At 35.2% G+C, this 27,390-nt stretch overlaps 1 protein-coding gene and 1 non-coding gene across 22 annotated transcripts in view; both read right to left on the reverse strand.

Moving 5' to 3' along the window:
* NRXN1 (neurexin 1) overlaps positions 1-27,390 on the reverse strand; it is a 1,108,798-nt gene that overhangs the window by 278,707 nt on the left and 802,701 nt on the right. The window lies entirely within an intron of this gene.
* LOC128585220 (small nucleolar RNA SNORA23) lies at positions 15,905-16,065 on the reverse strand. The gene has a single exon (XR_008379945.1). It is a non-coding gene; the product is annotated as a small nucleolar RNA SNORA23 (small nucleolar RNA).

The following is a 27,390-nucleotide window of genomic DNA, read 5'->3' on the forward strand; positions in this document are numbered from 1 at the left end:
ATAAAAATTTGAAGACTTGGATTTTCTGAGCTCTTGTTTGGCATATTATTCTTAAAAATGCTTCAAAGATGCTAAACCCCAGTCTGCTTCTCCTGTCTAGGAATAGTGTTTTCTTTTCACTACAAGGTCAATGTTTTTGTATAGTACTATTTCTTTTGTTTTCTTATTCAGTTCTAACTAAGGTCATTAGTTAATTTGTTCACTTTATTCATTTTCATAAAAATAATCCAGTTGTTGGTGCTCCTTTCAAATCCTCATCATCAGCATAGCAGTTATTGCATAACACTGATTAAACAAATTGTTCCACAATCAAAACTACAAAAGAAAGGCTTCAGTGTCTTATTATTTCTAAATATATCAAATTCAGCTTCTAAAACATATTTAGAGCTTGTCAGCGTACTAGTATTTCTCCATTCACATCTTACAATTTCTTTTTCCTTTACTTTTTACCAAAGCTGCTGTAGAATTAATTGCTCAGCCATTTACCACTTGTCCCAGCTTCTTATTTCATTCCACTTTTAGTGATATTCATAAACTGTAGCATATTATTGATTAAAATTATGTATAGCCTTGGGTAGACTTCTGGTAAGGCCTATCCTTCTTTCCCTCTCCCGGCCCTATGGGCAAACATATAAAAATTGTTAGATCAGTGCATTTGCTATGATGGCCCCAAGTAAAGCTTTCAATTTATAGCATCTCTAATATCTAATTTTCTTTTGAATTAAAAGCTTACCTTTTATATATTAAGCATTACGATTAGTTCTTCAAAGTAATCCATTATAAAAATTTTCAATTAATTAAAAGATACTCATAGAAAAATGGGGTCAATTACTAGTATATTTTTTTCTTTTAATATTCTACATCCATTATCATTCTATAATCATAAATCAATTTCAAGGACATATTCTTTTTGAATTTGGAAAACAAGTTGAGTAATCTGAAAATGGTTATGTAAACCATGTGTAGAAAACAATTGTGGATCCTGCACTACTACTGCTGATAACGCCACTACTGCTATTACTACTACTAGTAACAGCTAAAATTTATATAGCAATAATTTCTGTCTGTTAAATACTTTGATTCCTTTTGTCTTAACTACAACCCTGAGTTAAGAGACTTGCTCACCAATTTAACTGGCTTGCCCTAAATCACACAACCAGCAGATGGGGGAACTATAATTTAGACCCAGGTAATCTGGCTCTGATTACATGTGGTAGAATGATTATTAGAGAAATTTATCAAAATATGATCTGCTTTGAGACTAATATTCACCTGACTTTTACGTCCAATCCTTTCTCCATTTTCAAACTTACCATGCCTATGGTGACCACCTGTAGCCTGATTTGCAAGCTATGGTATTTCACGAGCTTTCTAGCAGCTCATGGAAGACTCCAGCTATCTTGTATGGGCATCCTCTCAATGCTTTAAGCATTAGTTCACCAAGTAGCCTTCACACATCAAAGAGTATAAATTCATAATTTCTGTCCACCCCTATGCAAAAGGTGGTCTACAAATTGCTTTGAATTACATTAAACGTTCAAAAATGTATTTCAATTTATTTACCCCTCCCATTCTCAAACTTTCAAATACTATGAGTGGCCACAATTGATATAGATACTAGCAGTCCAAAAATCTGACACTTTACAATGGAAGAGAATATTTGAAGTCTAAAGACTTGATTTTGCATCTCATCTCTGCGCTACGACATTGGATAAGTTACTTAACCTCTCTAGGCTTTACTTAATTCATTTGGAAATTTAATTATATGAGTTCTATAACAACAAGCTTTCCTAAGTTATGATTACAGGAATTTGAGATGAACCTGAGGCTCATTTAATGATGGCCATATGAAGGTCCATGCATGCATGGACTGCTCCAACTCATGGAAATCCGTTTGAGTGATTTGCCATATTCCCCTCTCTGTTCCTTAAAGAACAACAGGTAGCTTTAAGTATTTTTACATTCCTAAAATCAACTTTAATGGACAGGGTGGAAACCATAAAATGTCACTGGCTTATCAATTTGAAGCCATCTTTGGGGAGAACAAAAGGATCATCAAATTACTGTGGCTCTGTAGCTGAGAGTTTACACAGAGCCATTTTTTTGTGTGTGTGTGTCCCTTGAGAGAGAACCTAGACAATCTATGGAAGTATTTTTCACTCTAACAGTTAAAACCACAAATATATCTTGGACTGAGGTTTGGCCAGTAGTTCTTCTCTGGTCCATGCATAATTTAAATCATTCTTATTCTATATCCTATAAATATGCAGAGGACGCAAGATGAGAACCAGATACATTCCCCTAGAGAAGCTGCTTGGGCTTAGCCAAACCTCACCAGAGTTCACTTCAAAGATCAATTCTTCACGTCCGCAGGATCAAGTTTAAACACTGTGTGTGATCCGGCTGCTCCCTGTTTTCCTGCTGCATTTCGCAATATCTTTGGCTGCTTGTAATATAGAAAACTGCAGTGTTTCAATAGTGATTTTGCATTTTGTGTTATACTTGGACATATTTTATAGGCTAATGGGCTATTGTGCATATTTATAATATCACAAAATAGTAGTTCTCTGTTTTGATAGTGAAAAGCAATAGTTTCTTTAAAATATTTACGAGTCTATACATCACAGAAAAAAATTAATCTTACAAAGACTTCTCTGCTGCCATCCCTTTTGATTCTCACCCACCTCCCTTTTCCCCAATCAGACATTTCCACAATTGCTTCTTATCTTGTTTTATAGACTGAGAAACTGGCAATAAATGTGTCTTGGGAACTGTTGTTAGAAGAAGTATTACCTGTTAATGGAATTGTACAACGATCCAACTTGCGTTTACTATTGGAACAATTAATAATATAAATGATTTAAAATACAATATTAATATGTACTATTCTGATTCTAAAGTGAAAAGAAAAATGTGAAGGTATAATATAATATGTGTATTAGTGACACTGTCTATAGTTGATTCCTTAGATGTTCCTTCCCATTATCTCTATGTTTGTGGTAGACCTACTTCGAGAAGTCATTATGTGGTCCACATATCTATAGCTGAGAAATGCCTTAAGATGCTCTGTCCTATAATGCTAAAATAGTTACTTAGAAGAACTCTAGCAGAGTTCCGTAAACATCATCAAAAGCAGTGTGGCAAAGAACAGATATTTGTATCTTATAAATCTTTCTTTAAGTTTCGATTATCATCTAAGTTGCTAGTCACATTTGTGATTCTCTACATGAAATAATTTCCATGTTTTCTCTTAGCCATGCACATCCTTATCAGCCAGGAATGCAAATGTGACAAATATCAATGGAATCAATATAGAAGCAAGGTAAGATAATGCTAGAAAAATACAGGCACATGTATGGTTGTATATACATCAATATATTCCATAAATACAGAAAGCACATACATATCTCCTCAACTAACACAAATTTGCCTTTTCCAGTGTTGGAATCACAAAAGTGTGGTGCATTTGATGAACATGATTTCAAAGAGAAAGAATCCTTGAGTTTAGGTGCTCAACCTTTGTTTCCTGAGGAATGACATAACAGTGTAAATATCATTCCACTATTATGGAAAGGAGCTTGAAAGCATGACAGACCCTTGACTGGAACCTGAAGGTCTAAGACCCATTCTTAGCTGCCCATTAGCACATCAGCTTATCAAGGACATTTAAGTTATTTATTTATTTATTTTTTTTGGCACTTGTTCTAAATATCCTCCCACCTCAGCCTCATGAGTACCTGGCACCCGCCACCACATACTGCATGAATCATCTTTTAATCTATTAGAAATGTACTGATGTTTTTGATGTCTATAACAGAGACTGGAGTAATGTAACTTTCCTCCTTCATACAATTATTTTTCTGATGTTTTGCCTTAAAAAGTTTTACTTTTTCATTAATCTCCATATTTCATCTTTTTGTCTCTACTGATTTCCTTCTAAAGATAATACCAGCAATAAGCACCATCCTAATTCTCCCCTGTAAGCTTTTTCCCTCTTGCATATTTTCTCTCAGCCAGCACAGACACCAACTGAGCTATTTCTTTATTCCAGACACAATTCTCCTTCAAGATTTTCATCAATAAATAAAGAGACATGCTGCTTTCACAGCTGCTTGACATCTACCAAGCCCCTCATTAACTACTGGACTACAAAATAAGAGAAAGAACATATTTTAAACGCCTAGTGAAAGTCAAGTCAAAAAACAAATGTTTTCACACATTCACCACACTTCAATAGAAAAAAAGAAATTTCAATCGATTCTAAAGCCAAGCCTCTTGTCTTTAAGTTTAACTTGTGCTAAAAGTCTCAAGATAACTTCTTCTTCCTTATTCTATGGTTAATTTCCTATCTCCACTATGTCACTAGCCTTTTCCATCCTATGGACACATTCCAACCTCCAACCGTTCAGATACTCTGTGGAGCATTACCAACACCACATAGCAATTTAAGTGCTGTAGCTTTAGGCTTCCTAGGAATTTTATAAAGGCTCAAAATAAGAAAGAACTTAGGAATCGGCACACTCTTTCATATTGAGTATTAGATTGTTTGGACAAGAAAAGATATTGAGATCATTATTTCAGTCCACTCATTTTATAGTAGAAAGCCCTGGAAGGAAAGCGACCTGTCTACGATAATACAGCTAGCAGGATACTTGTGGGAAAGTAAGGCTGCTCGAACATTCTACCCTATCTTGCTCTAACATTTCACGCTATCACATCATGGGTCTCCCAAAGCCTCCTTGGTATTTTCCCATGTTAATTATACCCTCCGATTTTCTCCCCAATATCTTGAATGCCAATGCTGCAAATGAATGAGTGAATACAGTTTTTTTTTTTTTTTTATTGTTGGGGATTCATTGAGGGTACAGTAAGCCAGGTTACACTGATTGCAATTGTTAGGTAAAGTCCCTCTTGCAATCATGTCTTGCCCCCATAAAGTGTGACACACACCAAGGTGAATACAGTTCTTTACAAGTAATTATAATTACTTATAGTAATCGAGGCAACGTGATCCTTTTTTAAACAGACACACACACACTTTTAACCTGCTTGTTTGCTGCCCTCAAGGAGAAACTTTACCTTGACAGCGAAAGACACCAAAGAAGCAGGTCTTTATTATTCAGGTTGTCATTAAGGTGCACTGATCAAAAAACTCCATTCTAGATTATCCCTCATTAGGATCATGCGAAAATATTTGCTTCATGTGAGGTCCCAGGCATTTGAATTTCGCATAATTTTGAGTGCTTTGGACATTTCTTCTGAAGAATCCCCCCCTCCATGGAGAAGGGATTGGTTGTCCATATTTAAACAAATTACATTTTAGAGCACAGTTCTATCTTCAAAGAAGAAAGGCCTACTTTTGTCTCCAGACCTACAAAGGTGCGTGTTTGGCATTTCACAGTGGCTGGCCATGCAGAGCATAGCTGGCTGCTGCATTATCAGAACAAAAGAGCCAAGAAAGCCTAGAGCTGAGGACCCCATTGAATGGAACAATCACTCCTCTCTGTGCTACTTGGGAAATGGTTCAGAGAACTACCAATTAACACCTGTCATCAGGGTGCACCAGTTCTCACAGAAATATATTGAGAAGATAAATTTATTTCACACTAGTTGGGTTAAATAAAACCAAATTCCTTCTAGTAAAAAGTACCCTACTTTGCCATGTACAAGGGGATTCCATGTACAGTGTGTATGTGTATTTGGCCCAGATTTTCAGGAAAATGCCTCTTGGGAGAGATACATGCAGGAAGGGAGAAAGCTGCCCCATTGAACATGAAGATCGTACTGCCCTCCCACAGCCACCTGCTCTGTGAAGGCTGACCTTTCCTTCTTTTCCAGGACCCTTTCCTTCCTCCTACATCAGGGGCTGTGGCCAAAAATGGCTATGTGCATGGCCAGTGAGGGGGGACCTTCAAGGGCAAGTTGGCCTGTGGGCAGCCACGTGGGTCCCTGGGGCTTGTGTGAGGCTCCCAGTCCCCTCTACACAGCCCACCTTGCCAGCCCCGCCCTTTACCCTCCCCTGATTGCAGCAATTGATGGAGGCCACTCTGGGCTTTTCTCCTTGGATCTCAGATCAGCTCAAACTGGAACCCAGCACTCCCAGGGGCCTGAGCAAGAAGGCATAGCTGTCCCTTGAGTCCCACTGCCCCCTCCATACTACCCGCATATAATGCACATCCTTATTTTTTTCCTCAAAAATTTGGGTAAAAAAAGTGCATTATACCCAACAAAACACAGTTTTTAAAGTAGCATTTTAGAAATCATATTTTGAAACTGGACTTGCTCAATGTAGTCACCTCCCAGACAAATACACCCCTTTTAGAACCCTCCCCAATGTAACTTGCGTTTGCGAATGTTTAAGGATTATGGTTTACACACAGAAATAAAAAATATAAGAAGGCAATGCATGTGTGCCTTAGTAATCTCTCTCCCTCTCTTGGTCTCTCTCACACATACAAACACGCTGACCTTAACAAGCACATAATGGGATATTAGTGTCTTTATTTAAATATCCTGATGAAAACCAAATTCTTAAATCTATTGTAATGAAGGATTTATCCATGAATTATTTCTGAGAATGGCAAGAGAGCATGCGATCATGGCTTTATAATTTAAGACATCACTTGGAGGTACAGAGACAAGCACGTTATCTAAACGAATGATACTAGATGGCCCGCTCTTCTTTGCCTAAAAAAAGAGACCCTTTCTCCCTGAGTGACTGCATGAAACAGAACTTATTTTCTGTGTCTAGATAATTTCATAAAACAAAAGTGAAATATTCATCCTAGAAAATCAGACATTCAGAATACTGTAATTTCGTTAGTGTTTCCGCACGATTTTTCCTACTATCCCTGCAGCTTTCTGCCGTGAGTCACAGCCGTCTCTCTTTCTTACTGTCTTTCTCGGCAGTAAGAAAGTAGGAGAGAAGAACCCAGTAAGGGACAGTTTACTGTATTGCTAGATGCAGTTCATAATCTATTTTTCATTTTTACTACTCTATAGTTTACGAATGACGATCTACTCATCGTCTATTTAATAAATATTTTGATTTAATAATAAAATAGGCATCAATAAACAGTACCTACTAGAAGCTTTCTGCAATAGTTCGCATCCCATAAATGTATACCATAGAATTTTCTGCCTACTAGACTGAGCCTCACTGCTGCTGCATTAAATGCTTTATCTAGTGTCTGTGAGTAGTAATGAATCTGACTCGAGTTTCTATTAGGAAACATAGTTTTCTAAGATACTAATTTTTTTTTTTTTTTCAGAGAGATTGATCTTGACCTAAAACAGGGAAGAGAAAACCATAAACGTGAGCTGGAGTTTTTCTAACAACAAGATAAAGCAGCCAATGTTTCGGCAAAGATGGTAACAAACAAGCTTGCAGGTAGCTGCACACGGTTCACTAAGTATAAATGGAGAAATCTGAACGAGCTTTCATTGGTATAACCCTTCTAAAAATCTCATAGGTTTTTTTTTTTTCTCCCACTAGCTAACAGTAATGTCAAAAGCATCCAATATATCAAAGGTTTGTTTGATTTCCTGTAGACGATTTCTGCAAAAAGTAAATATAACCCAGATACAATGGACAAAATAGAATCTTGGAATACCGAGCTATGGTTTTCAAAAGTAAGAACAACTTTAGAACAATAAATTTGAAATTACCTCTAAGAACTTTCTGAAGACCATGAAAATTATATTAGTTTAGCAATGGCTTCTTCCTCTTCTTCCCTTGCATTTTTCTTTTTATCAGGCCACACTGAAAGAAGAATGCGCTACGTGAAAAGTGAAAGTTTACCACCTATTTTAAAATGCCTCCCCTTTTCTCCCTGGGCCTCTGTTGCACTGGGTGTTCTCTGGTTTTCCTCCCACTGCCAATGCCCATTGACTCATTTCTGAGGCTGGTATTTATTGTCCTTCTAGGTATGGCTCTCAAGAGATATTGTGCTACATGAAATCAGGAAGCAAATGATTATTTTATTCATACTCTATCAAAGGCACTGTGCTAAATGCTATGCAAAGAGATAAAAATCATCCTCACTGCTACATAATAAATTATAATCTAATGGGAAGACTAAAAACAGAATAATCACAAAGTAGTTTAGTGATACTCAACCTTGGCTACATAGTAGAATCACACAGGGAGTTCTCAAAAATATTGACACCAGGACCTTCCCTCACCCCATTAAACTCTCTGGTGGGCAACGTTATCTAAAAACAAGTGACAGAGGCCATAAGGTTATAATTAAGTGGAAAATGTTTTAAATGTGTACATGTTATTATCACATCAAGTGTCCCTAAAGAACAAGGACCCAATGGAGTTTTAAATCCATGTAATACTGGGGAAAATGATACATCGAGTACCGTTCTAAAATTATTTACTGAATTCTCTCTTCTTACAATTTACATCTTCAGAGTTCAGAGGAGGTAATTCTGGGTCTCAGTAGATGGGTTTCATTGAGAAAGGAAGGTTTAGTTGTTGTCTACTGCTATGTAATAAACCACCACAAAAGTAAGTGGCTTAAAACAATACACATGCATTATCCCATCTCTACAGGTCAGTAATTTGGGAGTCCTAACTAGGCATATCTAGCTCAGGGTCTCTTTAGATGGCAGTGAGATTTTGGCCATGGCTGTGGATAGGTAAAGGCTTGAGTAGGGCAAGCGAATTGCTTCCAAAGAGGTTCACTCATGGGGCTGGCATCACACTGTTCTTAGTCTCTTGGTTTTGTACTTGTCTTCTTCATCACCGATGTTTAAAAGTTTTTTTTCTTAAATGATATTTTCCCCCACCCATGATTTTTAAGATCATCAAGCCTGCTTTTGTTCAATACTTAGTTATTGATTATCCTGTCTGTGCAAGGCTCTATACACCTTGCTTTTTTTTTAGGCCTACAGATAATCATAAATTAAAGGAGGAAACACACGCCCATTTGAGCTACCAGCCTACCATGCTGCACTGGTGTGCCACAATAGACACTACACACAATCAGAGGGCTACAGGAAATGAAGGGAAGGGTGATTCGTTCCAAATGAGTAGTGTGCAGGAAGAGTTTGAAAATAAGCTGGCATTGAGCTCGAGCAGTAATGACACATAAGATTTTTGAGAGGCAAGAAGAGAAAAAGAAGTTTTTTTGACTTAAGCTTCTTTTCTGGGTCCTCTGGGGGCTTTGTTATACTTTCTAACAAATAATGTTAGAAATCTATAACGTTACTAACAGATCGCTGGGCTAAAGAAACAGACTAAGGGGGAGGTGATAGACGAAAGCAAAGCTTTTTTAAAAAGTTGAAGTGTATGTAATGATAGGTGAGTGTGGGTAAAAATTAGGTGAAGTAGATCAAATAGCTTTAACCATGGTGGTAAAACCAAAATCGACATCTTGGGTGGTAAGGGAGTGTCTTGAAAATCCACAGGATGTGAAAAAATGTGTGAACTTTAAGTGAACCAATTACCATAGGGTTTTGTTTGTTTGTTTTATGACTTTTTAAATAACTCCACAGCAACACTTACACAACTTGGGAGTATACTGGAAAATAGTAAACAGTGAAAAGGACACAGGCCAGAAAATTTAAAACTGGCTGTATGTCAATGGGAAGAGGAATTGAAGGTCACTGAGAGGGCATCCCAGAAAATGGCAAGAAAGATCTCCGGAAGCTGAGAGAGGATGATAAATGGTAAACTGTGAAGAGCCTGAAGAACCAAGGTCATGGTGCAGGGGAAGAGCTAACAAACCTATTGTCAGGCCTTCTGATAACTGAATTAAAGTCATAATTGAGTTCTCAGGGTCAAAGATTGAAAACTCAGCATCCCTCGATTGACATCAAAGAGGAAAGGCTATTTTCCTCAAGTTTTACAAAAATAACAACAGCAAGTTAAATTGGCCTAACTTTTTCTTATCAACTTTGTATAGAAAACACAAATTCTGAAAAACCAACAATCAAACCATATCCATGGTTTGCGACAGGGCTCTTTCTATTCTGGAATGTGTCTTCTGTTATGGCTGAACCTTATTTTTGTATAAAAGTTCATGGGATTCAAGTACTTTTACACTACTCGATATTTCTCCTTTTTTAGCATAAGGCTAATATTGAAATTACATTTATGACTGATATTTCTACATACTGAATTTTCCCAGGGTACTTATGGACAGCAGGTTAATTCTTACCAAGCTCTTTGGATCCCGAATATTGGCACACAGGTATAAGCCTGCACACAATCCTACCCTAGACATCATAGATAATCCATTTCTGATTTAGAAAAGATATTATGATGTTGTGCAAGTCTATGTTCTTATGATGAAAAGATTAACTCTGTTGGCCTCAGCTTTGTGGGTGGAAGGAAAGAGCAGACATATTATTTGTGTTATATTACATGGTTTATATTTCCAAAATGACATTTCAAAGAAATAGCTACAAAAATCAATAGTTCTTTTCTTTTCTTTTTTTTTCCCCTTTAGAGGCAAAAGCTATTCGACAGTTTCAACATATGAAATTAGGCTTAATCCTAGTATCAGAGATTATGTGAGTTTTTCAGAGGAAAAACAATGCTGAATTCCATATCTTTGAGAAATAATGCAATCTAAGTCTGCAAAAAATGCTTTTTAAAATCATATGTGGTACAATGTGATGATTTGATATAAATGTATACATCAAACTGATTAACATAATCACCTCACTTACCGATTTTTTGTGGTAAGACATTTATAATATACACTTAGTTGTATTGAAATGTACCATTGCATTGTGAACATTTGGTGAGATCCCACCAAATACTCTCTCTCCACTCGCCCTGCTCCCTCTACTCCTCTCTTCCTCCTTTCTGGACTATATTTGTGTTTTATCCTTTATATGAATGTGTCAGTGTTTATATATTGGTTTCATAATAGTGTCGAGTACATTGGATACTTTTTTCCCCCATTCTTGAGATACTTCACTAAGAAGACTATATTCCAGCTCCATCCAGGTAAACATAAAAGATGAAAGTCTCCATTTTTATGGCTGCCTAGTATTGCATTGTATATATATATATACCACAATTTGTAAAATGTTTAAAGCTAACACTGTGTGAAATATTGCACAAAATATGTATTTTTTAAATCTCCACATTTTCTAATTATAGCGCATGCTTTTAGGATATTTTGACCCAAATATAACCAATGTGAACCTACAACCACATACGCAAAATCCGCAACTTCCAAAAATCATTGTTTAACCTCATGTTAATAAAGATATGAATAACATAAAATGCCAATGCTACGAAGTTAATTTATAAAAGCAGCACTAAAAATTGTGGAGAAATTTGAAAGAAGATAAACAGATTGATTTTTAGTGATGGTACTATCTCTAACGCCTCCTTCTTATCATTTTGTCAAGTTTCCTTTAATAAAAATACATTCATTTAAACAGAAAATATTAGAAATATATATGCGTGTATATGTAAGCTATGTAAGAAAAGAGCTAAGCAATACAAATGCTACCTTTAAATCCACGTGTAGCTATTGGCTCTTACAGTTTTAGTTTCCCAAGTTGTTTGTATCTATGCATTGAGAAAAATTAGACCACTGACTCAGATGCTGCTCTCTGGGTACAGTGAGAACGTCAACCTTTAGAAGGTGCCTTAAAAATGAGAAGTGTTACATGAATTGATATTTTAGCTGTGTGCATGTGTATAAACTTTTCTGGATGTGTCTTGCCATTTAGTTGGGTACTTATTTTTGGCCGCTCAATGTGCATACGGATATGTGTGATTTCATATATGTGAATAAATGTTGGCATTTGAATTACTTTTGGCCAAAGAGTATGTGTGAAATTAGACGCACTCAGGGGCCAAATATAGCCAAATGGCAAGCCAGTTACATAAATGTTGTCTGGCACACCAAAAAATTTGGGCTTAGTTGTTATAAAACCAGTGTTTTAGTCACAGTTATTACTATTACTATTATTTCTGTTGCTATGGCTACTAAAACTGCTAACCTTTATTGGGCACTTATTCTGTGTGTATAATTTACAAAGTTTTACGTAACTTGTTCCATTTTTACCAGTGACTTTTTATGTGAGGTGGGATCACCAACACCAGAGATACATAGATGCCAATACTATAGCAGGACAAGCCTCATAATGCTTAGAAAGGTTGAGTACTCATAAGCAACTCCACATTTTAATTTCATCTATCTATGAAACAGAAATAACAATTTCTGCATTAGAATATGGATAAAAGAGCTATAAAAATGGAAAACTGAGGGAATGTGTAAAGGATTGGTACTAAAATATCCTCCCCTTCCCTCTAAACTCAACAGATAATTTATTCTTGGATCAGCCAGAGGAAAAAAAATACTAACGATAATGGAAGACTACAAAAAAGCACTAGCTCTGATACTTCAAAAATATTTTTAAAAGTCTGAATATGCATCACAGTTCATTTCAATTCCTTCAAGGATCCAAAAAAAGACGACCTTGAAAATGCAATGTACAGAATATATGTTTACAGAATTCTACATTGTTTAAGATCATATGCATATATATCATAAAAATATAAATACCAAACAGAAAAGCACTTTCCACATAAAAACTTGTATATGAATGCTTATGGCTGCATTATTTATGATAATGGAAAAGTGGAAATAACCTAAATGATCAACTGATGATGGATAAAAGACTGCAGTGTAAGATGGAAAATTATTCAGCATTTAAAAGAAATGAAGATGCATGCTACAAGTAGATGAGCCTTGAAAACACACAACTAAAAAAATCATTTCCAAAGACCACCTATTGTAGGATTCTATTGATATGAAATGTCCAGAATAAATAGAGGAATACAGACACAATAATAGTTGTTTAGGACATGGGAGATGGAAAGAGAGGGATTTCTTTTAGGAGGTACAAAAATCATCCACATTTTATTATTGGGTGATTTAACACGCTGCAAATATACTAAAAGTACATTATTGTACACTGTAAATAAGTGAATTATATGGTATGTGAATTATATCTTAATAAAACAAATGAGAAGTTTGCCGTCTCCACCATCCAAAAGAATCTCTAAAAACTGCTTTATTTGGAAAATTTTCCCTGAAAATGATACATGTAAATTCATATAAATACATGTACAGTACAATAAATTTTATGTATGCATATACATATATACACACATATTCATACACATCATTTTTGTTTGTTTGTTTTTCTTATTCCTAAGTAGGCCTTTGAAAATAAGTGTTAGGACAGGTTCTTGAAATTAAAAACCTTCACTAGGTGGTCAGGCCAATTTTAAGTTATGCAAGCATTTTCACGAATTCCCATGTGAGAATATGTCAGAGGATAATAAGATCTCAAAGGACACTTTTTCCCTCTAGTCAGCTGAAATTGTCCTGATTTAATTTCACTCCATCACTCCTTATTACATTGCTTTGGACAGTCTAATCCCATCCCTCCTTGGTAGCTATGTTCTCTAGTAGACCTGAGCACGAACACACCACATCCTCTGCAATATCAGACCTCAGCACAGCATGTTTAAAATTACCTGGGTCTCCCAAAGAGTTGAAATTACAGGCCCTTAAGCTGACAATCTGAAATAATGTCCAGGAGGTTTTCTTTGCTTATCTTTATTCTACTATTCAAAGCATGTGTAAAAAATTGTCACTTGTGTAGTATGTTTTATTTACTATGAATGCAATGAGCCTGGTATATGATGTATGTGTATACACCATATATATGTGGTGTATACACACATTATATATACACTATATATATCATATACACAGCATACACACACACACACACCCCCCATACATATACCTAGTGACATGAGTAATGCACATTTTAGGATCATATAGCAATACTGAAATTCCTTCCCTATGTATACAGTCAGTTAAAAATAGCTATTCTCCTAACACTCTTCCCAGACAAAATACATAGGATAAATTCTGTAATGCCAGCACTCTGGGAGGCTGAGACAGGTGGATTCCCTGAACTCACAGGTTCAAGACCAATATAAGACAGAATGAGATCCCATCTCTAAAAATAGCCGTGCATTGTGGTGGGCTCCAGTAGTCTCAGCTACTCGGGAGGCTGAGGCAAGAGAATCACTTGAGCCCAAGAGTTTGAGGTTGCTGTGAGCTATGATGCCATGGCACTCTACTCAGGGTGACAAAGTGAGACTCTGTCTCAAAAATAAATAAATAAATAAAAAGAAAAACATTCACAAATGTACTTTAGATACTAAAATTCACCCGAAACTTATACTAATAGAATATAAACAGGATTAATCAAAATGATTTGCTATTTGTCAAGAGAGGTAAGACATATTCACCAAAACTATCTCCACGTTTTATTTGCCTGACATTAAAAAATAAACAATAAAAACATCTCAGGTTAGAAGAGTTACATGAATCTACTAAGAGTATAGTACCTCTCAACTCATTGTTTGAATAACCCCTTGTGGTCACATTTGAAAAACATACTAGAAGAAAATGCAGGGAAAACCCTTGAAGAAATCAGTCTGGGCGAGTATTTTATGAGGAGGACCCCCAGACAATTGAAGCAGCTTCAAAAATACATTATTGGGACCTGATCAAACTAAAAAGCTTCTGCACAGCCAAGAAGACAGTAAGTAAAGCAAGCAGACAGCCCTCAGAATGGGAGAAGATATTGCAGGTTATGTCTCCGACAAAGGTTTAATAACCAGAATCCACAGAGAACTCAAATGCATTAGCAAGAAAAGAACCAGGGATCCCATCGCAGGCTGGACAAAGGATTTGAAGAGAAACTTCTCTGAAGAAGACAGGTGTGTGGCCTTCAAACATATGAAAAAATGCTCATCATCTTTAATCATCAGAGAAATGCAAATCAAAACTACTTTGAGATATCATCTAACTCCAGTGAGACTAGGCTATATCACAAATTCCCAAGACCAGAGATGTTGGCGTGGATATGGAGAAAAGGGAACACTTCTACACTGCTGGTGGGAATGCAAATTAATACATTCCTTTTGGAAAGACGTTTGGATAACACTTAGAGATCTAAAAATAGATCTGCCATTCAATCCTGTAATTCCTCTACTAGGCATATACCCAGAAGACCAAAAATCTCACCATAACAAAGATATTTGTACCAGAATGTTTATTGTAGCCCTATTCATAATTGCTAAATCATGGAAAAAACCCAAGTGCCCATTGATCCACGAATGGATTAATAAATTGTGGTATATGTACACCATGGAATATTATGCAGCCTTAAAGAAAGATGGAGACTTTACCTCTTTCATGTTTACACGGATGGAGCTGGAACATATTCTTCTTAGTAAAGTATCTCAAGAATGGAAGAAAAAGTATCCAATGTACTCAGCCCTACTATGAAACTAATTTATGGCTTTCACATGAAAGCTATAACCCAGTTACAACCTAAGAATAGGAGGAAGGGGGAAAGGGGGGGGTGGACAGAGGGAGGGGGTGGGATTACACCTGCAGTGCATCTTACAAGGGTGTATGTGAAACTTAGTAAATGTGGAATGTAAATGTCTTAGCACAATAACTAAGAAAATGCCAGGTAGGCTATGTTAACCAGAGTGATGACAATGTGTCAAATGGTCTATGAAACTAGTGTATGATGCCTCATGATCACATTAATGTACACAGCTATGATTTAATTAAAAAAACCCCTGCTATTTACAGATGTTATACTCTGTTCTAGTAGCTTCATATGTACATACATACATGCATATATATATTCAAAATTTTCATTGACCTTTCTAAAGGAAGTTGTTATTAGTAATTCACTTTTACCAATAAGAACACAGAAAGCTGCAGCTATATGATGGAACTTGAGGTTTTTAAAATTATTTACAATGAGTTACTATAAATACTTTGCACTAAATTCCCCCCAATTCATCTCTATTCCCAGAGTTCTGTGTGAGGGAATAGAGTGGCCAGTGGTAGACGACACTAGACCAGTACTAAGATCCCAGGCTTCTCTTTGGCTGCATGACGTTTGTGTGGATAACAAGATCTGCACACGAAACGCAGACACTGCTACCATCATAGATGAGAACTATGCACTCGTTACAACAGCCGCTGGAACGTGAATTTAAATACGTCAAAGGCAATCTACATTCTTTCATGTATGCCAGTGTTCCCCGTAAAAATATTCTAATTATTGAAAAATCTAAGCTCAAGCAAATATGGTTTTAGTTCTGATAATTTTTCCTGAATCAGCTGTCATTTTTAGCAAAGCTCTCTTAAAACATGTTGGCCCAAATTTTAACAGCTCTTGAGCCGCTCCAAATCTCTTCTTTGCTACTCATCAGAATAAGTTAGGTAGGACCTTAATTATAAGCTTGCAGGTAGCAGGTACACAAGATTAGCTTGAGATAAGACACACAGACCTCCTTTTCCCCCTTCCCCAGCTTCTTCTCAGGCATTAGGTGGAAGTGGAGGAGGAAAAGGCAAATGTTTCCTTCCTGGCCAGGGATAGTTGCAATGCTCCACCAGTTAGTTACGGCTGATTTTACGGGTGCAATGGCTGGCAGGGGAATCCAGCAGTTGGTCTTGTGTCCAAATGCTGGCATTTTTCTGAAATGCACTGCACAGTTCCACTTCCAATTCAGGAACTCGTGTTACTGGGATGCTCTCATTCAGCAGGCAGTTCTCTTTTATATCAGCACAATGGGCCTATGCCCAGCCATTTTCTAACACGTCCACTGAACCAAGAGAAACATACGCAGTCCCACTTCCCCAGACACTGAGTGCGCAGGATGCTCCACTGCTATCACCCTGCGGTCAGCCCATTTACTGGCCAAGCAGACATCAACGCAAGGAAACACAATTCCCACACCTTCATCTGATAGTCAGATCCAATCTTCACAAGTCTGTCCCACGGAATATCATTTTCTGGCTTTAAGAAGAGAGTAATAGCTTTTCTTCAAGCATGTTATAATGACTAAAAAGTCATCTGTCACAGTTCTTTACTTATTTTGATTTGAAAGTGATGTGGTGTGGAGGGTCCTGGCTTCTGTCCATTAGGCTTTAGGGGTTTTATTCCAGCCCACCTGCAAGCAGCTCTCAGAAAGAATAGGTCTCAAATACCTGTTGTCCTTAGTTTGAGGCCTGCACTACATACGAGGACAAGAAATAAAAGCTCATCCCATATTTAATTACACCGGACTGCAACACGCGTTTTTCTAGTTTTAACTCACGTTTTTAAAAAATCAACATATCTCTCAAAATAAGCTAACTTTCTGGTGTTAAGATGTTTGATGTTAAAACATTTGGGTCTTCTTAACTTCCTATTTTAATAACTTACAGAACATTAGCAGATTAACCACGTAAACCTTATTTACTATAAAGACTAAATATATATCTAATTTCCATTTCAAAACTGCAGCAAATATATTATTTTACTTTATTGTACACCATTTATTGCTTCATCCCCAACCTTTTCCACCCAAACTTCAAGACAACAAAGTCTGAGACTTCATCTCCACATTTTAAATAGGACAGTAAAGTACTCTACACACGAAAAGAACAAATTCTCTGAGTATTGCTATAGCCTTCAGCACCAGGGTGCTCTATTTTTTGACAAAGCTACTATTAATATTTTCACAAAAAAAGTCCAGCTGGGTTGAGAAAGGGTGATAACATGGACCTCAGTGTTTGCTATGAACACTAAAGACATGATATATAAACAAAAAATAGAATGTCTAATTCAAGTCATTAATGTAAAATAATAATAGCTCTCATTTATTCAACACTTAGCCTGCACTGAGCACCACGGTAGGCTCCTCCTAGGCCTTATTCCATTTAATCTAATTCCATGGGGTGGGTATCAGAGCCCTCATTTTTTAAATGAGAAGGCTGAGGTTTAGAAACTAAGTAACTTAAGATTGGAAAGGTAGAAGTTACTGAAGCCATAATTCAAATTTTTTCATTAAAAATGATCTTTGACCATCTACTCTCTCTAAGGCATGGGTAGTTAAATAAAACAAACAAAATTGCTGTGTTCTGCTATTTCTATTCCATTCTGTTACAATCCAATGCCTACACTCTTACCACTGAAGCATGCATATAAATAAAACAAGCTTTCAGTAAAAATGTGGAAAATGTTTAACAGATATTTGGCTTATACTCATTAACTAAATAATAGATATGATTTACAGTGTTTAATTATTTATATTCGTTCCAATAAAAAATGCATTCGAAGAGAAATATCACAGATTAAAATAATTTGATGTACTTACAGACTGTGCAATAATTCATTTTGCAGCTATTATATATATTTTTTAATGAAGTATTATTAAATAATTATGCTGTTTTATATATTGAATGTTCTGTGTGTAAACAGTAATGCTGTTATTAATGCTGTTTGTCTTTCAACTCTTTTATATTCGTTCCTCCCTTCAAAAAAAAATGTAATTACTCAGGTAAATCTTATCGCTCATAGGAAAATAATAAAAATTTGAAGAAAACCAAAACAATATTGGTTTGGTCAATCCTAGGAAATGCATGAACTTTTTCCCAAAGAACAGACTTGTGCTGTTTCTTTCCGTATCCAATTTTTAAAATATTTTTATGAAGGTTTGCATATTAAGGATTCATTATAGAAATAACATCTTACTATCACACTGTATTTGGTTTATTCGAAAAAACTCTGAAGGCATGAACTTCAGCTTTCTAATTAGAATAATCTAATTTTAAGCTACTATTATTTGGGGAGATGAGAATATTGGCAGTGTATTATTCTAAAAGTTAAATCTGATTAATATTTAATTGCATCCATATTCATGGTATTATTTAAGAGTGTTTTTTATGAGACATTGCTATTATCGGAAAACCAGGATAATTTTCTAATTAGTTTAAAATGAACTATAATTTTGAATATTCACTGATAGTGATCATTAGCGGACCTTTTGAGATTAATACACTTGTTGATCCATATAATGATTTATATGTAGACTGCATATGTTCAGTAGAGTGATACTTTTGAGCCAATTAAACATAGTATTCTTTTGTAGCCAAATTTAAATGTGTATTTCACGGATGTTTGACTATGAATAAAAACTTTTCATTTTCTGCCAAATACATGTTTAAGGCAGTAATAACAAATAGATTATTTACTAGTTGTGAACTTACATAAAACACAATCAAAAATACAATTTTATTGCCATTTATATATTATATTTTTAATTTAAGATTTTTTCAAATAACAACATATTTAGTTTAAAAAATACAATTTTGAGTTATTGCCTCAGATATGTGGGACCTCTGGCTGTACCTCATAGAGTGGCAGGCACTTTGCATAAACACATACTATTCAAGTAGTTTAATCACTAATGTCTAAATGGCTCATGATAATACAATTTGGACATACCAAATTGATTTGAAAAAAAAATTAGGAGCGACCACTAGATTCAAGCCAAACTTTATTTTGGAAAAACACTTATTGAAGAAGGTCCTTCTCACACCTTATGTAAGAAAACCCAACATCTGAATTAATCATAAGAACTGCAGAGAAACCTCCCCGCTGAATGTGTTGATGGATTCAGTGAAAACACAGTGCACACACAACGTGCATACATCACATATATCTGTACTTAATGTATATATGACTTTGTTATCCGAATATTCACATACTAAAATTGATAGTACATTGAAAATGAGAATGCAAGATATCATTTAGTAATCAACTATCTTTATATAAGTGAAAATATTCACACTACCAAAAGGATGCTTAATCCTCTGTATCCATAGACTAGTAATCAGGATTATAAAATCTGTAATTTTCATATTAAAAGATAATAAAGAAAATGTAATATGCCTATTACTTCTCAGGGAATAGTAAAAGAAATACGATGAGCAGGCGGCGCCTGTGGCTCAATCAGTAAGGCACCGGCCCCATATACCGAGGGTGGCGGGTTCAAACCCGGCCCCGGCTGAACTGCAACCAAAAAATAGCTGGGCGTTGTGGCAGGCGCCTGTAGTTCCAGCTACTCGGGAGGCTGAGGCAAGAGAATTGCTTAAGCCCAGGAGTTGGAGGTTGCTGTGAGCTGTGTGATGCCACAGCACTCTACCAAGGGCCATAAAGTGAGACCCTGTCTCTACAAAAAAAAAAAGAAATATGATGAGCAAATAGTAATGAATATTTTTATATAGGACATTGGAATCTGCAAATCCTTTTATACTGGTAAGCTCTAATGAAGCCTATTATTATGTACTTTTAAAAACATAAAGAAATGTCAGCATAATGAAGACTGAAGTTTAGAAATTAAACATCCATAGAGTACGTTCTTTGTGAGGTGAATTTCTGAATTATCAATAATATGTCTGATTTTTATCACTCTCAGTTCTAAAGATGAACTATTTTTTAGTCAACCACTTGTATTTAAGATACATCTTAAGAGCTACACTAGATAGAAAAATTTTACTTATTCGCAAATTGAGTCCACTCTATGTTCACTTTACACTTTTCTGTCCCTAAAACTTTCCCTTCAGGATCTAATTTATAGTTCAGTGGAATTCAGTGAACATAAAGCACATTTTCCCGGAACCAGAACTTATAATTAAAAAAAGAAAAGTTTATGAGTAATCTACTCTTTTTTATTTTTTTTTTAGTTTTAACTTATACGATTCACTTCATTATGAATGTCACAGAAACTCTCAGAAGAAAAGTAGAAAATCAGCAAGAGAAGCAGTTTCAAGATAATGATGAAAATATGCTTTGAATTTGCAAAGAAATAAATGGGATTGCCTAGAAATGATCATATCAACTCTTCAATCCCACAGATCATTTCACCTATTCCATTACTGTTCCCCCTTTAGCTAAATGGCTAATTCTGAAGACCCGTGTGTGACCCTACAGCATAAGTCTTGTGAGGGGACAGATTCTTTGTCTATTTTGTATTCTGATCTATATTTAATCCCCAAGAAGATGCTAAAACTTAAAGGTCTGTAGAATAATGAAGGCAACTCCCGGTATCCACAATCTTAAATCTGTATGTTAACTATAGCTTGCCAATTTCTGCTATCATAAATTTTCCTATTCAATAAATGGAATAATAAGAAATGCAATAGGGCTGGAAGGTCATTTAGTCCAGCCAGCCATCTAATACTTAATCTATCCAGTCTCCACATGGAGGGACTCGTAGTGCTCACTGCCTCTTGAGGTAGTCCATTCCATCTCTAAACCGGAGTAATTGTTAGATCTATTTCCTCAAGTCAATTAATTTTAATGCCTCCTTGAGTTATTCTGCTCTGGTTCAAGTAATTTCCTTTGGGACTCCTAACCAAGAATCCTAAGCACTCTAAACTTCTTTGATGATCGCATAATCTAACTTTCAAGTTTTTTTTTATTATAATCATTTTCTCCTCTGAAGATATTTCATTTAGAAAACGTGACAAATAGAGAAGTCCAGAAGCCCCTAGCCAAGAGATCAGTGTCAATAAGATGAACTCATCATGCTCATCTTTCCAAATATTAATACATTCGTAAGTTGACTAGTTTTACTTAGTAGCCTGCTACTGACTTAACATTAAACTTAGCTAATTACTAAATTATAAAAATTTATTTTCTTGCTATTGATCTTATGTTTTACTCCAATACAGCCCTCAGTTTTATAGTTGCTAATCTTATGATCTCAGATTTGACATTTCATGCCTGCCTGGGGTATTTACATGTTAGCCATGACTACAATTTTCAATGAACCTACAAATTAAATATTTTAAATATTTTAATTCAAAGCATAGGATAATTTTTAACAGACCAGGACAAGGACAAAGTTTGTTAGGAAGAACTAGAAATCTCTCACTATGACTACAATAGTTCTTGAACATAGCCAATAATTATTCCTAAGTGAGACAGTCTTGAGGACATACGTCTTTGCCTTTTTAAAGTAGATTTCATTAGAAATATAGGAGCAAATCTGTAAGACTAAATCTTTTCAGTTATTTCCAACCCAAATAGCAACATTATATTCCATACTTCCAGTATTTAATGGGGAAATTATTAAATAATTTGGATTAATTTTTCCCAAGAAGAGACTGATGTCAACATTAGTGTGAATAATCCAAGCAACAACAATATTAACTCCAGCTTTTACCTAAAAATAACCATTCCCTACTTATAATAAGACGGTATTTTAGGATAATTCAAATCTAGTGTATGTTCCAGACACTTCAAGCCCTTAAATAGAGAAACTTAACTTTTCTAATTTTCCTTAGGAGTTCCCTAAGAATATCTCTCTGGATTTAATTTAAAGTCATTACATATTCTACAATACACTTTAAGGAAGCCTGGCTCTAAGGTAATGAAACTGCTTTCTTGCATGATTTTTGGCAACTACTCGCATTGCACCAAGATGCTTTCAGCATTCCAAAATACATGCAGATCCTGTTTCAGTTGATTTTCAAAATTATTCTGTGAGGTAGATAGGAAGTATTATTACTTTGATTTTATAAACTGATAGAAGGAAAAATAAAATACATAGCCTTGGTAAGACTCAGCTCACTTTAATATAGTAAGGTCATTGATTTGCAGCCAGACCATTATCTGAATTCTACATATCACAGAAATGAGAGAGATAACTGTAATCTTCACACAATTCATTTCTGATAAGACTTCATTCATGTAATTATCTATCTTCCCCCAAGAATTTAAATTATTTTTTTCTGACGCATACTTTATTTTTTCTTAGAATGGCATTATTGTCCCTTTATATTCTACCTCTGTCTCCATCCTACTCCCATTTTCCTAATTGAATGTGCTGATCTCTATTTAACCTTACACTAATGGAAAAAGTTTATTATAGGACACTCTGAAAATAAAGAACATTAGACCCTTATTCTATACTTGAGAAACATCTTAATAAACTAGACACCTGTTATAAATAAATATCATATGTAATATGTGTTAATGTGCTTCTTAAAGATCAACAAATGAATCTAATTCATATTTACATGCTCTTTTATCAAGCAAGAATATTATTATTTGTTGTACGTAAAACTGTTTTAATCAAATAGAATTGATGGATACATTTAATTTATAAATAAAAGTCTAGACCTGAATTCAGATCAATGTTTATCCTCCTACTAATCATACTATTTATACCCTCTATGTCTTGGTGTTCTCATTTATTAAACATGAACAATAAAAATCACTCTACATTTTGAAGATGTTTAAAAACTCTGTGTATATAGCTTATGACAATATATAAAATAAGGAATCATCATATTAATAATGATATAAAGAATCAAGGTGATCTGAATTAAGGTATTTTGTTATAGATTCAAAATTTTGAAGAGCAGACAATTATCTTTGTCTGTTCTTCCGTTCAATAGCATACATCGTACACTTTGGCCAGCCATAAAGACTTATACAAGGTGAATTCTCTAAAGAAAATTTTAGCAAGTACACAACCAGCATATTTCTTCTGATTCCCTCGTTAATATTCAGATAGGTTAAATGTTAAAAGAAAGTGAAATAAACAATCCTACTTTGGAAACAAGGGTTATAGAAACAGGACAGTTGAAAGCAGCTCTAATATCAGTAACATTAAACTGGAAATCTGTCCAAATTCATAATTTGGATATTTTAATCATGTTAGCTAAGTCTTCAGAGAACAAAACATTTATCAATAAATAAATTATCATTAGAAGTCAATTTTACAAATGAATGGCTCTCTGATTCATTTGGTTAAATGACTACATATTTCAAAGAATTAAATATGTCTCTCAGTAGAAAAAGAATGGCGTAGCAAAGAGTAGATGATATTAGAAAAGTTGTTTTTAAAATGCCTTCATGCCAAAATGAGTTCTAAAATTCTCTAAATTTTTACTATTTTGATGTATGTAAATGTTATAATAATTATTATTTTTTATTCAAATGGAAGGCTCTAGTTAACAACACAATATAGAAAGATCCAATTTTAAAATTTTAATTTTGAAGTTGAATAAGGATATTGTATTTTATGGGCATTAAACCACATATCTAAAGTACTTAGAAACTAGTGTTAGAAAGGAGAATCATTACTCCCTTTGTATCACATTTTAAGTTCATGATACCAAATAAAGAGATTCTACAACATCTACAATTTTTCACAAAATAGAAGTAAGCTGAGACTGAGATATGCCAAAAGAGTCTATTCTGTTTTAGCTCTGTTTTCAAACCACTAAAAAAATCAAAGTGCTTTATTGAGCTCTGGAAAACCATAGCCTCGGGGAACAACAGAACTTCACTAATTTTCTGCATATGCTGGTAGAGTGGAAAGTTCAGGTTTTTAATGATCAATGGCACCATGTTAACATAATGCCAAAAAGTAGAATTTCAATTTGGGGGGGGTAATTACAAACATGTACCTACTATCCTCAAAGCTGAGAATTCACATCTACAATAAACACAAATTTTCAATTACACAGAGTATATTGTGAAATATTATTATTTTAGAAAGTAAAGAAATATCTGTGACAGCCTATTTTATGTCATGTCAGCCTCCAAAATACGTGGCTAAAAATAAATTCTCAGTAATATTTGGAAAGTTCAAAAGCAATGACCTTGTCATGTTTTTGGTGTCATGTTTTTGGTCAGACATCAGTGACCATCAATGTGGTAATTATACAAGAATCAGAAGCATTATGTAGCAAAACAGAGCAGAAACAGTACCTTTTAATGATACTGATATTCTCTAAAATTCTCTTTCCAATCCTTGGTTATGTGCACCACAATGTATACATATTTTACAAAATAAATTTTGATAATATTAAGAGTAGCAGAGATTGCTTAAAAAGTAGTAGGTTTGTTTTAAATCACATCTTTGAAAAATCACCCTTGAATAGGATTTTCAATCTGCATCTCAAAACTGAGGAACAACAGCAGAGAGCATGATTGCGTACCATTGTGATGGCTGTAGCTAGGCCCACTGACTTAGTTGAGAAGCCAAGTGATTGAGAAAAACAAAGTCTAGGAAAATTACTAAAATCACAACACATTCACTTATGTGGCTGGATCTTAGTTACTTGCTTTAAAATTATTTATGCAATTATACAATAAATCAAAGGATAGACTCTCAATTGGATCATGCTTCAGAAATACCTAAGGAGGTGGACAGACTGATCGTAACAGGGGCCCGGTGAACCTATCCTAAGACAACAGGTGTATTTCATAGTCTGTGCAGCATGTTTCACAACAGAATGCCTAGCTGAAGTTCATCTTTACAACCCAGATGCTATGTTGAAGGAACAAAATACTTGCAGCAAAGCCTGAGATTGTTACATTAAGTTTTCCGCAGTATGACATCACTTGCATAGTTTAAAAAATCTTTTTGCTCCTTTTCTTTCAGTCTAAGTTATTGTTATTCTCATATAGCCATTTATTTGGAATACATTTACTGATGCTGACTGCAGGCTATGTTCAAGAGCACACACTCAGGAAAATACACCAGGTCCTATCTAACCTTAGCTTATGTTATTCCTGATGGCTTCCTTTGTTTACTTTTGCCTGTTTGCCAAACTCACCACCCATCTATTCCTGAACTATCTCCTCTGCAAAGGTGCTCCTGAGGCATCAAGACAAAACTCACTAATCTTTTAGTGATAGCATTGTAAGTTTCAGTGCTTCTAATATTGTCTTTATGTCATTAAAAAAAATTCTTTCTTTAAAAGTCTGCTTTCACTATGCCAGTTTATTGAAGCATATGCAATATCTTGTTCACATTTATACCCCGAGAAACTGTCAAGGTTCTGTGAACTTGAAAGCTTTCGAGAAATGACCCAGGAATGAATGAAATACTTTCTACTTTCCAGGAGAATTGAATGCCAGTTAGCTCCCAGACATCCTTCTAGAGAGATCTACCTGCTTGCTCCTGCTATCAATTGTATGATTTCTGTCCACTGAGAATGATTCACTAGAAGGGAAGAATATTCATCATACCCTGGAGACCTGAACGTATTCTTAATGTTCAAAACGTCCTTTTTGTTTCTATGAGTCCAAAGCTCTTCAGCAAGCTTCTTATTCAGCAACAACAATTGCAGCCTCTCCTACCCATAGTGGTTTTGGAGAAAAAGGAATTTGTTTATCTTGGGGTGTAAGACAGAATCAAAGCCATCAGCAAAGCCACAGTTTACGCAGCACCATGATCCATTACTTTTTAAAAATTAGGATTAGGCTCTAGGTAGTCTTTGATTAAAGGTTAGAATATAAGTGAGCTTCTAAGTCACCTGCGTTTCTGAGTCTTGAAACTTAAAGGGATTGGTAAAGTTCAACTTTATACCTGGCGAAACTTTAGCTGATCTTAATTTTAAAACCTATGAATTCCAATTAAACATGCAAAGAAAAGTAAGGGGAATTTTTCTAAAAATATTCAATTGTATTCCATATTGTTTAAATAGTTTTCAAGAGAAATCTACCAAATGTCTTTACATTCTTCTCTGTTGCCAGGGATTTTAGATGTTTGCTTCATTGTGATATTCCAAATACACAAACCTCCAGTGGCTACATGTTATCTTCCTTTGAATGAACACTAATTACACATCAAAGGTTAGTTTGGATTTTAAGTTAGTGCGACTGCTTTTATTATAATCAAATAGGCCAGTTAGAGCCATTGCCACATCAGGCATAGCAAAAGACCAATAACCACAGTTAGCTGTCTTATCATTTAAATAACCCTAGAATCCATCAAGTATAACAATTTGTTTTGTGACTACACTACATCTGTATGTTATCAAATTTCACTATTTCAAATATTGCCTTCCTATGTGCCTGTGGGGGGGGAGGGGAGAATAATATTCCAAATAATAAGTAAGACTGTTTTCTGGGTTTAGAAAAAAATAACTCTTAGAATATGAGAATTTTGGGCACCGCCTGTGGCTCAATGAGTAGGGCGCTGGTCCCATGTACCAAAGGTGGCAGATTCGAACCTGGCCCCAACCAAACTGCAACAAAAAATAGCCAGGCGTTGTGATGGGCACCTGTAGTTCCAGTACTAGGGAGGCTGAGGCAAGAGAATCGCCTAAGCCCAAGAGCTGGAGGTTGCTGTGAGCTATATGACACCACAGCACTCTACTGAGGGTGACAAAGTAAGACCCTGTCTAAAAAAAAAAAAAAAAAAAAGAATATGAGAATTTTATCAAAAATAATTTTTTAGGAGCCTAGTTGATAAAAAAAGACCGATGAGGTTAAGGTTATACAACTCTTTATTTTTAATGACCAAAGTATAAAATACGTAATTACTGATGTGCCTATATCCTTAGAATAAAGTTTAATATATAAAAGTATATATATTATATAACATATAAAGTTTGCATACCTCTAGTCCAAGTGTCTCACTTCAAAAATATACTTACTTTTCACTCCCATTGGCCAGAAAACAGGCAACTGATTTAGACATATTTTCTTACAGACAGTGGACTG

The sequence above is a fragment of the Nycticebus coucang genome, chromosome 4, assembly GCF_027406575.1.
Source record: "Nycticebus coucang isolate mNycCou1 chromosome 4, mNycCou1.pri, whole genome shotgun sequence".
Taxonomy (NCBI): domain Eukaryota; kingdom Metazoa; phylum Chordata; class Mammalia; order Primates; family Lorisidae; genus Nycticebus; species Nycticebus coucang.